Source organism: Sminthopsis crassicaudata, chromosome 3 (assembly GCF_048593235.1).
Source record: "Sminthopsis crassicaudata isolate SCR6 chromosome 3, ASM4859323v1, whole genome shotgun sequence".
In the NCBI taxonomy this organism is placed as follows: domain Eukaryota; kingdom Metazoa; phylum Chordata; class Mammalia; order Dasyuromorphia; family Dasyuridae; genus Sminthopsis; species Sminthopsis crassicaudata.
The window spans coordinates 526,776,166-526,794,292 of record NC_133619.1 but is presented as its reverse complement, the minus strand read 5'-3'; positions in this window follow the sequence as shown (position 1 = coordinate 526,794,292).

Below are 18,127 nucleotides of genomic sequence, written 5' to 3'. Positions count from 1 at the left end.
ATTTACAAAATTTCTGTTACTCTGACATTAGGTTGCTGTTTTCAGACTTCATATGAAACCGAATACTTGTCTTTTGAGACAATTCATTAGTTTTCTTCACTGCTCAAATTTAACCCCCAACATCTTATCATAATGTCTCAATTGCAGCATGTCCTATTTAAGATTCAAATGACTCCTCACAAGATAGATGTTTCCTTATGCTTAGAAGTACCCTAACTTGCAACAGGGAAAGTACTTGCTCTGATTTGTATACAGCTTTCTCTCTCAACTTCCAAAAACCAACTTTCTTTTTTACATGCATTTCACAGCATCTTCAGACAATCCCTTTTTAGGAAAATCTTAAATATCATCTCTTTATATTTGATCTTTATAGGTTTTGGTCTAGTGACCAATTTCCAGGTATTCTTCATTATCTCTCTAGCCTAGAGATTCTAAAATGAAGCACTGAATCCAGATATCTGCCTCTCCAAGCCTTCACCTAAGTCATTAATACTTCCCAAAGCTTTGTCTTTGGTATAAGTAGCTATACTTGATTTCAAAAATCCTTTAAAGGGGATTAAATGCAATGATGTGTTTCACATAAACTCCTTCAATATTTAATACTGTTACTTCTTAGTTTAAATCTCATTCTTGAAGTGCACAGCAATGGAACAAGTATCAATGTTTAAGTAAGCAACTATGCTAATTTGTAGCCCTGGCATAAATTTAGAATATTAGCACAATTAAGGGTTCAATTAAGCAGTATGAATTAATAGCAGATGGTATAGTTTTTACATCAAATTAGAAGATTTGCATAAATTAAAAGTAGAATGAAACAGTGCTTCCTTTCAGGAGGGGATTACCATTAAGAAAACAAGCCAAGAAAAAGGGGAGAGGGGCTAGAAACTTTTCTTAAAACAATCACAAAATGTTATTTAAAATAAAAATTTAGAGACAATACATAGAATCCCGTGTATATCCATATGAATCTCTTAGATTTGGGAGAAAACACACACACACACACACACACAGAGCAATAATTACAGATTAGCCCCCATATTTAACTACCAGGGGCCACTAGTAACCTGTTACCTGATGCTATTCATTGAAGACGACCAAGGAGTTGATAATCATACCTTTGTTGAATAAGGGCTATACTCATTAGACCTTATTGAGTGCTTATCACTTAATTCTGGAAAGAATTCTGGAAAAACCCTAAACTCTGTATGATTCTTTCAAAACAGGTTACACCTCCATTTTGTAGTTCTATTTCTTCTGTGGGTGATAATATTCACCTAATTAAGTCTAAGATTGAGGGCTATGCTAATTTCTCTAATTAACCATTTGTCTCAGCACCACCCCCTAATAGATTTCACCTTTTTCCTGCTATATTTTAATCAGGTGAGTATAGCACAATGAAAAACACATGAGTATATTACTTTAATCAATATTACAGAAGTAACAAAAATATGCTCAAATATATAAAAAGTTCATATTGAGATGTAGCATGGCATAGTAGATATGGAGATGTGAGTTTAAATTCTGCTTTGGCCATTCACTAGCTCTGTAACTCTAACCAAGTTACATAACTCCTTTATACTTCAATTTTCTCATCAGCAAAATGAAGGAATTGGCCTCAAAGGTCCCTTCAAGTAATAAATCTGTCTTCCTATGAAAACAGCCTACCCTGCAGGTTATGTACCATATCTAGGCTTTGACCAAACTGAGTATCCTTAGTTATTCTATAGTCATTCCCCACACCCAGAAGTTCTAAGAAGAGAGTTTAGGTGCTGTGACTCAGCCACTAAGGTAAATTGGGCGAACTTCATAAGTGTTTGCATTTGAAGATACTTAGAAGATTGTAATATAGGTTGCAGAAAGATGATGGTGCCCTCAACAACAATAAAAAAAGCAATTCTGGACAAAAAGTAGATTTAGAGAACAAAATGAATTTTGTCTTAAATTAAATTTGGCCTTTCTGTAGAGTCACAAGGTGTCTAGAATTTGTGAGGTAGAACTAGAGTTTAGGAGATATTAGGAGATAATGAGCTGAACAGACAGATCTAAACATCTGTCTCAAGAAAACTGTTGAAACCAAAAAAACCAAGGAAGCCACCAAGAAAGAAGATCTAAGAAAAGATAAAAATGTAGGACTGTGCTAAGAAGTACCCTTTACTTGGGGCATAAGACATAGATGCTTTAGCAAACAAACAAATAAAAAAAGGTATTAGACATATAGGAGCATAACCAAGTCATATGAGTGTCTAGAAAACCCAGGGAGGATACAGACTCATGGAGAAAAAAGTGGTAAAAAAAATATATTAAATGCTGTAGGGAGCACAAGAAAAAGTGAACACTCAGAAAAGATCATCAGGTTAACTAATGAATAAATTTCTAATAACCTTGGAAACCATGAGATTTGAGGTCAGAAGCCAGATTAGAAGGTAAAAATGAGTGGATTGAGAGGCAATAATGTAGACATCTTTGTCTACAATTCCTTTTGTGAAAGAGAGCTGAAAAATATAGTTTTAGAAAATGCTAGGATTTATTTTTTAATGGATGGGGAGACCTGTGAATGTTTGCAAACAGGAAAAGAGTCAAGGGATAATCAAAAGTACTTGTTGACACGGTTAAACCCCCCCCCTCCACACACACACACACACATACACACACACTCAGCTACATATCAGTTACAAGGCTATCAAAGACAGCTAGGTGGTTAAGTGGATAGAATGCTGGGCTTGGAGTCAGGGATATTCAACTTTGTCAGTTCAAAGTGTTAGACATGTATTAGACATACGAACCTGGGAAAGTCACTCAACCCTGTTTACCTCAGTTTCTCATTTGTCAAATAAGTGGAGAAGGAAATGGCAAACTACTGCAGTATTTTTGCTAAGGAAAGCCCAAGTGGGGTCACAAAAAGTCAGACATGACTGGATAATAGCAAAAAAGACAGAAAAAAGTTTCATATACACCTTTTGTAGCTTGGAAAGAAAGAGGGCATCTATCAATTGGGTAAAGGCTGAAGAAAAGAAAAAGATGAAAAATCCAGTAAAAAAAAATCACTTTCTGCCAGGGACTATGAATTCATGTAGTAGTGAAAGAAGATACTAGAGAAAAATGTCTAAAGTAATGTAAATGAAAATAACCTTTGAAGGCAACTGATTGTAGATTAAATACAAGGACCAACCTTGATTTCAGAAGATAGATAATGAAACACTTGATGCTTTGTAAAAATGTAGAAACTACTAAATCAGAATGTTTCACAAAATGCTTGTCCACTTAACTGTTTTTCTTTGTTACAATGGAAGCTTCTAAAGAGGTAGGTGTAAACTGTTGTCAGAAAATGATTATGGTATAAAATATAAAGGCACCATTATAACTTTGGAAAAGGAGAAAGCAAAGCATTCCATTAGATAGATACTTCGATTTTTATAGCCCAAAGAGACAATACTATTACTCAAACAATAGAGATACAACTCTCAATCAGTTGAAATTCCCATTTTCTAATTGCTGCTTTTGAAAATGCAGCTTAATAATGACCACAGATCTTTTTTTTTTTACTATCAGATTTTAAAAGGAATCTCAACTACCATAATACACTAAAAACATTCTTTTCCTTTAAAAATTTTACCCATTAGTATTTTTTAATATTCAAATCCAAAAAGTATATGGGAAATGAATAGAAAGTATTTTTCTAATGGAAATGAAGTCCTGGTTTAATACTGATTTAATCTACTTCTTAAACTTCCTAATCTACTTGTATTTAAATTTCCTACTTGTATTGAATCTACTTCCTAAATGTAGCATTAAAATTATTTGCATTATTTAGCACAAAATAAAGGGAATGACAGCATACAAGTTATTTCGGTATTTGTCGATAGAATAGGGACAGAAAATATTCTATTAACATTTTTTTGCCACCTACCCTTCACATTATCTTATCACTTTACCTAGGTACATAATTCATAACATGTAATCTCTTTTGTATGCATAGTAAAGCAAATTTAATTGGTGATATAAGGCTATAAATTTTCATTGAAGTCAACAGAAATATAATGTAGATGAGGTAAGAAAATCTCAGTTCTGTTTCTATATTATTCCCTAGTTATCAAAAGACCTAATTATTTAGGTGTATAATTATTTAAGTGTATAATTCTTCATATGTTCATAGATAAGGAATAAATTCATCTTCAACATTATTACTTAGTACATTACATAGACTAAGTAATATAACTCATAACTTGGAGCAATAAAATTTCAGTAGAGTCGATATGCCTGGCAGAAAGAGGACTAAATGGGAAGTCCAAAGGGCTAGCTACTAAGTGACATTATACAGTTTATTTATACTCCATGATTCATTCTCAATAACAATCTGATGGTGAAGAGTATAGCAGCATCTGTATCTATCTCAGACTGATACCAAGGGGATTAATTGTTTAAAAATGCATAAAGCCCATTGCCTCAGTCAGAGAATTAATAAGTGCATTGTCTTGCTATTGATTTTATCACAAACTTTTAAAATAGCATTTCCTTATATTTTTCAATCTTAAAATAACTAGCATAAGTATATAATGAAATTTAGATTATCTTTCACTTTAAAAAAAATCCCAGATAATAAGCAAAAATAATTAAAGAGAATATGTGTGCTTTAGCCAGAGACTACATTTAGATTTGGAAAATGTTCTGATGTTCTTATTCAGTAATTTTAGGAAAAGAATGGAGTTTATTGTGATTGAAGGTAGTTTGTTGCATTTTTAAAATATAATACAATAAAATTTTAAATAATTTCACAAATTAGTACCTTTTGCTCTGGCTTTTAAAGTTCAGTTTATTATAAAATTCCTCATTTAAATGGTCTTACAAATACTCATTCCAGGGTAGATAAAGATACTGTTAGGATTATTTTTGTTTATTATCTTTGTGCCTCATTGGGAAAGAATGATTCATAAAATATTTGTGAAATTTTTGTTTCTATATAGCTAGTATAACATTAAAAATTCAATTAAATTCTTCATTTCTACTCAATAACACATTCAATTATCCTGTTATGTTACTGTGCATAGTCATTGGGCATACAAAAACAAAAGTCCCTGCCCTCAAGGAACATCCATTCTTTAAATAATTTTCACATTAAACAACTGGATCCACAAATGTTTGGAAAGTTAATGTGGCATAGAGTATAATATGTGTGGAATCAGAGGTGCTGGGTTCTGATCTGGGTGTGCCATTTATTCCCTATGCAACCTTGGGAAAGGAACTTAAATTCTCAACCTAATTTTCATCTGCAAAATGAGGTGATTGGATTAAATAATTTCTAAATTCTAATTATATTATCCCTTCATTTTATACCTGTGCCCTCCAAAAATTAATTTGTATTTATTTTGTATTTACTCATGTATGTACATGTTGTTTCCCTGTAAAAGAATGCAAGCTACTTGAGAGAAGAGACTATTTCATTTTGTTTTTGTATCCCTAGGACCCAGCACAATTTTTGACAATTAGTATTTTAAAATCCTTGTTAAATTTAATGCCCATGAGGGGAACTACAATTCTAGTTTTATGCTGATCAATAAGGAATAATTGGTGAATGAAATAGAAATGATGGGAGGAAGTAATCCCTCCATTAAGAATTTGTAATAAATTAGGAGAAGAAATCCAGGTGTAATCTGCTGTAAATCTTAAGTCATGGAAGAACATATTTCAGTGACTTCAAAGAAAAAATAAAGTGACATTCCATGACCTAAAAGTTTATAAAAGAAATGAATCTAAGGAAGTTGGGAAGCCCTCAGAAACAATGTACTAATAAGTACAAACAATTTCATTGAGGGAGACAAGTTGTCTAAAGCAGTGGATATGTACACACAATTTAAATTTTTAAGACATATATAAGAGACAGGAACAAGGTCAGGTAATTGAGGAATATAAAAAAGAAGAACTAAGTGTAAGAATCTAAAGTGAGAATGAACAAAGGCTGTCAATAACAACAAAAAATGGATTTTTATTTATACTAGAAATATCAAAGAAGAGAAAATTATATTATTTGATAAATGTCAGGGAGAAGCCAATACTACATAAATCTTATGTTCCTTGCACTTTTTATAACCAAGGAGAATAATTTTTGGACTGAAAAGTTAAGTTCCTTGATAGGTAATAAATGAGCATGCAATCACTGACACAAATACAAACACAATTCCTGTCCTCAAGAAACTTACATTCTAATGGGGTTAATGATGGTTTAACAACACATAAAAAAAAGACCTGAAAAGAGAATAGAGAAGAGCAAGGACAGAGTGGTAAAGTCCAGAGAGTAAGAAGCACTTCTGGGACAAGAATGTGAAATGGTCATGTTGGGTCCATCCCCAAAATGGAGGTACCAAAAGGAACCCACCTATGGAAGCAGGACAGAGCAATATTGTAAATAAGAAATTCCTAGGTGCCAAGGAATTTCGAGAGTAAGGAAGCAATCATTATGATGGCAAAGTCCTTAGGGTATGAATCATAGCTGGAGGGAAAACAAAGTTAAAAATGGTTGATGAACAGAAATACAAAATAAGTAAAGAGATAATCAGATGGAATCTAACTGTTCTCAAGTAATTAAGTTACTAGCCCAGATAAATTACATTTAAAGGTATTGAAGAAATTAGTGGATACAATTGCCAAGTCAGTAATCCTGGCTCTGATATATATGGCTTTGGACAAATCACAACCTGTTTGGGCTTCAGTTTCCTATAAAGTCTTGGAATTAGACCATATGGTATCTAAGGTCTTTTCCAGCCTCAAATTTATGATATGATATTTGTATTTTGTGAAACATCTCCAGATAAAAAACTTGATGGATTCAGAGTGCACATTGAAGCATTTTTTTCTTTTTCTGGCTTCTGTCCCCTACATATATGCACACTTTACTAATGTGGAAATTGTACACAGATCATCACATACATATATTATACAAAGCCAAATATAACAAAGGCTAGAGAGTAGTTCATACTGAATAAAAAGTTGTCCATTTTTAACCTCATACCCATGTTCCAAAACCACATTATTAAATCCCTTGTCTAGAATTTGGAATACATTTTCTGATAGTAATAATACAATAACTGATTGTTCATTTCTTAAGCCTATCTCCAAAGGCTAACTATATAGCTGAGCTATAGAGTGTAGTTATTAGAAAGTAAGTCAAATCTTTAGAAGATTGAGATTGGATTTGTACCTCAAATGTGAAATATAAAAGTACTTTGGGTGGGTGAAAAGGCTAGGGTTAGGTTAAGTGGAATGGAATCAGTAATTGCAGCAGAATTGCAGAGGATAGTGGAATGTAGATTACTATTTACTTAGGTGGAAGAGTGGATAAATAGGAGGCAGAGAGTAAGAGTAAGTTAGATTTGAGTTTAAATGCTACTATTTGACACTGATTATTTGATTCTGGACAAGTCACAATCATTGCCTGCTTGAGTGTCCTTAACTATAAAATGGGGAAAATAATAGCATTATTTTCCAGGATTGTTTTGAGGATCAAATGAGATAATATTTTTAAATGGGTATATAAAACTTATAACACTACTTAATTGCTAGCTACTACCACCAGTACCACAATAGGCACACTAAATCTACACCTAAAGGTCTTCATTTGTTTTTTTGAGACCTATTTTTTTCTTTTTCTCCCCACTCCAATCCCAATCCAATCCTAATCAGTTTGAGAATCAGAAGTGATGTGGAAAGGAAATGAAAGTTTAAGGTTTACAAATGGACAAAGAGTTGATCATTCAGATCATATGTTATATATAAGTATATTTTTCATATATACATATACTTATATGATAAATCATTTCCAAATTGACTTTATCCAAAAGCTGCAATAAGTGCTTATTTTACTTCAATGTTATTCATTCAGTTCAACAATTCAATTCAAAAAACATTAAGCACTTTTTCTGTATAAAGCACAATACTGGGAAATTGTTTTTTAAGATAAACTATGATGGTGATACCAAAGAAATTAAAAGGCAATTACATTTAAATGAATAAATGAGCTAAGTGGACTGAAACATGGGAGCTATGATTTATCACAAATATTTTCATTCATAATCATTTTATTTTTAAAACTTTGGAAATCCATATTGGCTAACTAATTTGTAATTTTTTCTTTTCATGCTACTTCCTGCACATTTGGGGTGGGGGGAGACAGTGCTTTTTTAGGTCTATCATTTTGATCAATGACTGAACCTTTATATTATCCAGTAGGGAAGTATTTAACAAAAGCACCTATGGAGTTAGTGGATTCCTAATGAATACTGTTTAATATTGATTCTTTAAGTTAACTTTAGGAGGCAACTTGGTATAATGGAATGTGCACTCGATTTGAGGTCAGAATACCTGAGTATTTGAAATAAGGATACCAGGTTTGCTTCTAAAACAGAGACCTAAAGATCTTTGGCAACTCTCTAAATTTTACTTTCTTCAGCCATAAAAATTGAAATAATAATAATATGTATATTACCTATCGTATGGGATTTCTTATGAGGGGAATGTTTTGTACACTAAGTTATTATACAAATATGAGATATTTATATTAAGTTAGAATTACTAGAATGTTCGGAGTATGTTAATTTAACATATTAATTTTGTCTAATAAAAGCATAAATACACATACACATCTTCTGACTGCTCCTCTCTATCAAAACTTGTAATTTCAATACCCCAGTACTGCTTCCTTAGAACTGGACTTCCATTTTCAGATCTTCCTAAATCCATGTTTTCTAGAGAAGTTAATCACTTATGTTTGGATCTCTTTCCCTAGGGAAATTGCTTGGTGACAAAGTTTATATTAATTGGCTGGCCCCAGACATCACATTATATTTCACCTTCACACCAATCCAGTTATCCACCCAGACCTTCCTACCCCCTCCTCTGAACTTTCTATCTTGAAAGAACAAAACTTCCTTTATCTCTTTCCCATATGTTATATTCTTTTAATAAAACAGATCAGGGACTTTATCTTTTAAGATCTTTGTTACCCTTGTGCTTAGCTCAGTGCCTAGCACACAGTAACTATTTAATAAATGCATTTTCATTATCTATCCATTCATTTATTGTTAATAAAAATAGAAGATTATATTTGGTGGAATTGAGAACCCAGGACTACCCTGAGTACTTCAAGAAGTACAGAAGTACAAAATAATTTGGAATTCAAAAAGTTGTTTATGAATTGAATTGAAACATATAATACTACTATGAGTTGAACTGAAACATAAAATACTACTCCAGATCTCTATTCTAGGTGGATAAACAAGACCAATTTGCTCAGACAATGAAAAAACAAGTGTAAAGCTATGTAGTATTCACTACATAATAATAGTATCGTAAAGGCAGAAGCCAATGTAGCCTGGCATGGTATGATTGGTGAATGTTTTATGGAGAAGATAGAATTTGCATGGAGCCTTGAAAGATGAATAGGATTTGTTTAGGTAGCAAAGCAAAAGGGATGCATTCTAAGGCGTGACAAACCGAAAAGAGGACAAAGAAAGATGCAGTGAGGAAATTGGCCTTACTAGAATTTTATTACTCAGCATTGTGCTCTCTTTGCTGTAGTAAGACAAGACCAGTTTCCTTACTGCTTATTTCTTTCTCTTGTTTTTGCTTCCCCAGCTAGAACACACTCACTTGTCTGCCTCCAAATTCTCACTTTTAAGAAAGAATAGAACCTTGGAAAGAGTTACTGTTTAACTGTCATTAAAGATCATTAACTCTCATGGTTGGAGGGAGAATGTGAATCCCCCAGAGAAATTAACATGAGAACTTTCCTTAGAGACTGAACTTTTCTTAGAGACTGTACAAATTACCTATTATCTTTTAAAAAGCCTGAAGATAAATTTCCTGTGAGAACTTAGTTTAACTTTTATGCTACAGAAAAAAATATTCTAAAGACAATTCTCCAGGGACTTTGATTGCCATCCTGAGAGAGTTAAATAGTGGAACTCTGTTTCCAGAGTTGAGATGAAATAAACCATTGTAGTTGATAGAAGTGACTATGACTGTGATCTTCTCATTGTGATACATTGTTGAAACATTTTAAAAGAGTTGATAAGTTATATAACCAATACATTTATTTAAATCTATGAGACTGGGGAGGTTGAGAGAGAAGTTATAGAAAATTTATGAAAGTTTTTCAGGTTTATTTTGTAATTGGCACAAGGGCTCATGAGCTTTTTGCTTAACTAATTAGTTTTTGTATCTTTGTTGATTTATCAGCCTAGGATAATATCAGAAATACTACCTGATTGTCTTAGAACTTGAGGTGATACATAATGTGTGACCTAGTTGCTTATTAAGTGGTAAAGAGTATCTGAACTAAGTAAAGCATGAGAGTTACGGTTCTGAGTAAAAATGTTATATGATTAAAATGGTTACAGATCCAAGATACAAATGCCAGTACATATGCCCAAGGGGCTATCAAATTGTGCATATCCATTGCTCTAGCAATGTCTTTACTAGGTCTGTATCCCAGAGTATGATGGAATATTGTTGTTTTATAAGAATCAATCAGGAGGATGATTTCAGAAAGGCCTGGAGAAACTTACATGAACTTACATGAAATGAAGCGAGTAGAACCAAGAGAGCATTGTATACAACAACAAGATTATGTGATGAACAATTCTGATGGACATAGCTCTTTTAAACAGTGAGGTGATTTAGGCCAGTTCCAATGGACTTGTGATGGAGAGAGCCATATGCATCCAGAAAGAGGATCGGGGAACTGAATGTGGATTATAAGATAGTATTTTCACCTTTTATTGTTGTTTGCTTGCTTGTTTTTTTTTTCTCTTACAACAGCAATACTATATGATGATCAATTCTGATGTACGTGGCTCTCTTCAACGAGATGAACCAAATCAGTTCCAATTGTTCAATAATGAAGAGAATCAGTTACACCCAGTGAAAGAACTATGGGAAATGAGTGTGGACCACAACATAGCATTTCTACTCCTCCTGTTTTTGTCCACTTGCATTTTTGTTTTCCTTCTTAGGTTATTTTTACCGTATTTCTAAATCTGATTTTTCTTGTGCAGCAAAATAACTATATATATGTATACATATATTGTGTTTAACATATACTTTAACATATTTTACATGTATTGTATTGGACTACCAGCTATCTAGGGGAGGGGATGGGGGGAAGAAAGGGAAAAGTTGGAACAGAAGGTTTTGCAAGGGTCAGTGCTGGAAAATTATCCGTGCATATATCTTGTAAATAAAAAGCTATAAAAAATTAGAATTAAAAAAAGAAGAAATATGCTTAGAAGAAATGCACATGTTTAACCTATATTGTATTACTTGCTATCTAGGGGTAAGGGAAAGGAAAGGAGGGAGAAAAATATGAAACACAAGGTTTTGCAAGGTTGAATGTTGAAAACTGTTTTTATATGTATTTTGAAAAATAAAAATCTGTCATTAAAAAAAAAAGCCACTACAAATATGTGAAGAAACTACTAAAGAAAGCAAGCACAAGGAATTTATGGATTTTGCCTTCATTGATCTTCCCAATTATACTGACATCACTAGGACTTCCTCTTTTGATAATATATTTGCTAATGAAAATATGGAGATTTACCCTTAGGGAATGGAAAGGTTCTGCCTATGTCCTTTAACTTGCTAACTAGGACTCAAAATGAATTCCATTTTTGATTTCCATATACTTTGTAAAACATATGCTTTTGTGAAGGACGGTTCTTATTGCTTAAAGAAAAATTAGCCAAAATCAGATATTCTGATTTCTAGATAATGGCAAGCATAATCTTGATATTGAAGATTGAAGAATCTGTTAAGATTGAATTCAAATCCAAAAGAGTCCAGAGTTGCATCCTGGACTAATAGGGTACATAGGTTATAGCATAGAGGTTAAATTCACAAAATTATAAATCTAGAGCTCACAGGGACCTCAAAACTAATCCAAGCCTTTCATTTATCAATGAGGCTCCTGAGGTTAAGTTATTTGCCCATATTCACACAAGTAGTATATGCCACAGATAGTAGTTAAAGCCAGGTGTTCTGATTCCAGAGACAGTGTGTGTCCTATTACACTATGTTGTCTCTCTTGGACAGCATAAATCTACTTTGAGCCTGGTCTACGTAATTCTGGGTTGCCCTTAAGCAATACTCTACCCAAAGTCAGAGAGGTCAAATGACAGGAATGATTTAGAACTGGAAATTGGCATTGATAAACTCAGTTTAGACTGGAGATTGAAGATGATAGATAAACCTCTGGACCTAGAGTTAGAAAGATCTTTGTTTAAATGTGGCCCCAGACATCTATTAGCTAGGTGACCTTGGGCAAGCCACTTGGTTCTGAATTTCCTCATCTATAAAATGGTAATATTTCCTAGGGTGGTTGTAAGGATCCAATGAAGTAATGTCTGTAAAGCTCATGGCACAGTGCCTGGCACACAGTAGATGCTTAATAAATATTTGTTTTTATTCCTTCACAAGATCAAGTAAGTGAACAGTATGCAAAAAAAGCTATTTTTTCAAGTCCTTACTTTTTACTTGAACACCTATAAGATAACATATTAAATAAAGAAATAAAATAAAATTTTGAATGTTTTATAAAATAATTAAACAGAAGCTAAAAGTCCATAGGTTCTTTATTTTTAATTATAAAAGTAATTAAGTAAAAATGAGGACTTCAAATTTTTACTGTGTAATTCATTATGTTACCTGATGTTAACATTTTATTTAAAATGTAATCTTTTATAGTTTCTTTCCCCCAGTTAGATTGTGAGCACCTTGAAAGCTTTACTTTGTTTTTTTTTTCTCTTAGCACCATGCTTGGAACATAGTAAGTTTTTACTAAATGGTTTTTCATTTATTAACTAGGTACAGATGCTACAATAAGTTTTAAAGAATAACATCTTACCAGTACTCAAGTAATCAGTATAGCACTCTGGAAAAATAAGTTACAAAGTTAAAAAGATGTGCCCTCTGGTTGGTCATGATAAAATTTGCAGTTACTTTCTATGGAGGAGTATAATGTGCTTCACATATTAAATCTGTTTTTTCCAATAGCATTACTCTCCTGTATAGATGGGGATTTCTATTCATTGCCACCTAGAATATTATATATAATGGATAAATTATTTTTAAAAGTCTTTTCAAATTAATCTTTCAAGTAAGAACTTAAAATTTATGACCCTCCAATAATATTTCCTTCTTTAATTTTTTTAAACTCAGGGTTCTGGATCCTATGGAGGATTATCACTATCTACAAAATCAGCATTCATTTCTATTCATCTACTATGTTACTTGTAATGGAAAAATAATTAGGAAGTTATTTTTTGACCCTTTTAATAACAATCTCAATGTTGAAAGCTATCCCAGTGGTCATTTAGTCCAAATGATAGCTCAACAAGAATCTGTTCTATAACATCTCTGGTAAGTAAATATTCATTCAGTTTCTGCTTGAAAAGAACTTATATGGAGCTAACTACATGAGATAATTCACTTTTAGGAAGTTTTTCCTTATAGCAAGTTAAAATCTGCATCTCTGCAATTTCAACCCATTGCTCCTGCTATAATTCTGTTCCCTGGGGCCAATTTGAATAAATCTAATTTCTATTCCATTTAGCCTCTTGTATATATGAAAACAGCTATCATGTCTTCTTTAAGACTTTTATGAGCTATATAAAACCTAATTCCTTCATCTGATCCATGTATGTCATGGTTTCTACTCCTCTCTCCATTCTGGTTACTTTTGTATGGACAATACCCAGCTTACCAATGTCCTGTCTAAAATGTAGCATTCAGAAATGAATACAATACTCCAGATGTATTACTGTGGGACTATAATCTCCCTTGTTTTGAATACAATGCTTCTATTATTAATTTTTCAGCTGCTGTCACATTGTAAACTCATCTTGAGCTTGAAATCCATGAATATACCAATATATGTATACATGTCAGTATATACATATATAAATGTCAACATATGTATATATTTGTGTATAATATATATATATATACATGTGTTGACATTTATATATATATCATATATATGTATATGTACATATATATAGAATAAACTGATTTCAGAGATGATCTTAATAGCCATCTAGTCCAAGCTGTATCTGAAAAATAATTTCCTCCAGAACAGGTTAATGATAGCTAACATTTATATAGCACTTTAAAGTTTGCAGAGTGATAAATACATACACACACACACACACACACACACACACACACACACACACACACACACACAATCTCATTTGATCATTTGTTTTATAAACAACACTGAAATAAATGCTGTTGTTATCATTTTACAGATGAGGAAAACATAAGAAATAAAATGACTTATCTAGAGATATATGATTCAAAATCAGATCCTCCTGACTGAGTCCAACACTCTATCTCTTATGTCACCTACTTACTTCTACCTAAAATCAATCATTAAGACTTTGTTCAAAGACCTTCAGTGAGGAGAAACTTACTACTTCTGGAAGCAGTGTTTCAGCCCCAATTGTTAGAAAATTTTTCTTATGTGAAGCTTAGTTTTTTTCCTTTTTTCCATCTTCTATTTGCTGCTCCTCTAGTAGAGTCCTGCCCTGTTCCTGGAGCTGGAAATTTTCCTGGAAATATGGCTCAGCTTTTTCTATAACACTGTATTCTAAACGTGTAGTTGATTCATTAGCGTTATTACTGTGTTTTTTTTTTTTAATCAATGTCACTTTTATAAACTCATAACTACTAATCCTTCCTCTCCCCAATAGAATTCTCTCTTCTAACAAAGACCCTTAGTTAAATGCAAAATAAACCAACATGCTATTAAACACCGGTTAAAGTGTAAGATCACAGATTAAGAACATGAAGATATTTGGAACAAAATCTAAGAGCAGGGAGTAACTGAGTTTATATGGCCATGCTCTGTGATTTCCTAAGCTTCTGCTGTGCCAGGTGTGTCCCTTTAGACTGCCTGTCTGGAAGGTAGCCATACTTAACTAGTGCTCTCCCCTTCTTTTTCCCTATACTCCTCAGACCTGGATGGAAGAAAGATGATCATCCATGTAACTGAAGATGCATAGAGCTTCCTAGGCAATTCACTTTGAACTTGTATTATTGTAAAGGGCTAGAACTGAGCAAATGCACTTGGATAATGGAGCATGTGAGACTAATTACCAATTGGACGATTCTCTATTAACATGTTTGAAGGTTGATAACATGTTCTGTGCTGACTTGATTGGTGGGACAAAGAGGGGGAAGTGACGTGTGTGGGTGGAGTAGGAGGAGGAAATTGAGGCATTCTCCTGGCGGTGGACAGAGAGGAAAGTGGTGTGGAGATTACTAGATCTAATCCCCTAACAGCGACCTCAAGAGACCAAGAATAAAGACTTTTGATTAGCCTGATTCCGGCTGATTTCTGGGAAGACAGAGTTCCAGCATATTATATCTATCTTGACCTCAAGACCTTTAAAAAAGAAGAATTTGGATTAGAAGATATCTAAAGCCAAATATACTGAAAGTCCTAGCTACAAAACATTCATTGCTCCATCCATTGCTATTGCTACCACTTCTGCTTGTTGCTTGGAGATGTGTCAAGAATTTATTTATTTATTTATTTTTTTTTTTTTAAATTTTTTTTATTATATATATATATATTTTATAATATTATCCCTTGTATTCATTTTTCCAAATTACCCCCCCTCCCTTATTCCCTCCCCCCGATGACAGGCAATACCATACATTTTACATGTGTTACAATATAGTCTAAGTACAATACATGTGTGTGAATATCATTTTCTTGTTGCACAATAAACATTAGAATCCGAAGGTACATGCAACCTGGGCAGACAGATATTAGTGCTAACAATTTACATTCCCCTCCCAGTGTTTCTTCTCTGGGTGTATCTACCTCTGTCCATCATTGATCAACTGGAAGTGAGTTGGATCTTCTTTATGTTGAAGATTTCCACTTCCATCAGAATACATCCTCATACAGTATCGTTGTTGAAGTATACAGTGATCTTCTGGTTCTGCTCATTTCACTCAGCATTAGTTGATTTAAGTCTCTCCAACCCTCTCTGTATTCCTCCTGCTGGTCATTTCTTACAGAGCAATAATATTCCATAACCTTCATATACCACAATTTACCCAACCATTCTCCAACTGATGGACATCCATTCATCTTCCAGTTTCTAGCTACAACAAAAAGAGCTGCCACAAACATTTTGGCACATATATGTCTCTTTCCGCTCTTTAGTATTTCTTTGGGATATAATCCCAGTAGTAGCGCTGCTGGGTCAAAGGGTATGCACAGTTTGATAACTTTTTGGGCATAATTCCAGATTGCTCTCCAGAATGGCTGGATTCTTTCACAACTCCACCAGCAATGTATTAGTGTCCCAATTTCCCCACATCCCCTCCAACATTTGTCATTATTTGTTCCTGTCATCTTAGCCAATCTGACAGGTGTGTAGTGGTATCTCAGAGTGGTCTTAATTTGCATTTCTCTGATCAGTAGTGATTTGGAACACTCTTTCATGTGAGTGGATATAGTTTCAATTTCTTCCTCTGAGAATTGTCTGTTCATATCCTTTGACCATTTATCAATTGGAGAATGGTTTGGTTTCTTATAAATTATGGTCAGTTCTCTATATATTTTGGAAATGAGACCTTTGTCAGAACCTTTGTTTTTAAAAATATTTTCCCAATTTGTTACTTCCCTTCTAATCTTGTTTGCATTAGTATTATTTGTACAGAAACTTTTTAGTTTGATGTAATCAAAATCTTCTATTTTGTGATCAATAATGATCTCTAGTTCTCCTCTGGTCATAAATTCCTTCCTCCTCCACAAGTCTGAGAGGTAGATTATCCTCTGTTCCTCTAATCTATTTATTATCTCCCTCTTTATGCCTAAATCATGGACCCATTTGGATCTTATCTTGGTATATGGTGTTAAGTGTGGATCCATATCTAATTTCTGCCATACTAATTTCCAGTTTTCCCAACAGTTTTTTCCGAATAATGAATTTTTATCCCTAATGTTGGAATCTTTGGGTTTGTCAAAGATTAGATTGCTATAGATGTACCCTTTTTTGTCCTTTGTATCTAATCTGTTCCACTGATCTACCGGTCTATTTCTTAGCCAATACCAAATGGTTTTGGTGACTGCTGCTATATAATATAGCTTTAGATCAGGTACACTTAGACCACCTTCCTCTGAGTTTTTTTTCATTAGTTCCCTTGCAATTCTGTGTCAAGAATTTATTGAAAGGAAACAACCCAGGTTAACTATTTCAAAAATAGTCAACATATATCTATCTCTGTTGATAAGGAGACTTCATAGTCCTAATTAGCTATTATATAAACTGGCCCAATTATCAAGTCTCTTTTATTCACTCTTTTCAAAAGCAATATCATTCCATTACTCCTAACCTTGCTGAGTTAAGCTGATTGAATTCCATTCAATTTTTCCCTTCTTTGGGGTATAGAAAGGACACTTCAATATGGCACTTTTTGATGAGTATTTTTGAGACTAAAGATAACTACTTGAATCTTTTCATTTGCTTTTCTTACCTTTTCCATTTTTTTTTTTTTTTTTTACTCTCTAGCTCAACTCTAACACTTGGTTACGTGAATTGTCTTGAGAATTAAATAAGGCTCAAAAAAGTCATCAGGGACATGGGAAGGTGAAGAGTAATGTTAATAGTTAATGTGAATGCATAATATGGTGTCCTTATTATACAGAGAGCTAAGGATCATAGATTTACAGTTGGAATGAACTTTGGAATCCATCTAAAACCCTTTTGTTTTAGAGAAGGGAAACATATCCACTAATGTTAAATGACTGATCTAAAGTCATAAGAAATCAGCTTATGATAAATAATTTGTTAATGTTTTACCTTTATCTGTTACACACACACACACACACACACACACACACACTCAGTCCTAGGAATTGGGAAAGGTTTCTGATGAGTGATTTGCCTTATCTTTCTGCCAGCTCCTCTATCTTCAGTGAGTTATCAAGATGAACACAAAAGGAAAAAGTAAAGGGACTTGATACCTGTTTTCTAGGCACTTTTTAAAATATAGGGTTCTCCATTTGGCTATGTTTATGTAAATATGCAAGAAACATGATATTGTAGATATCCAAGAGTAT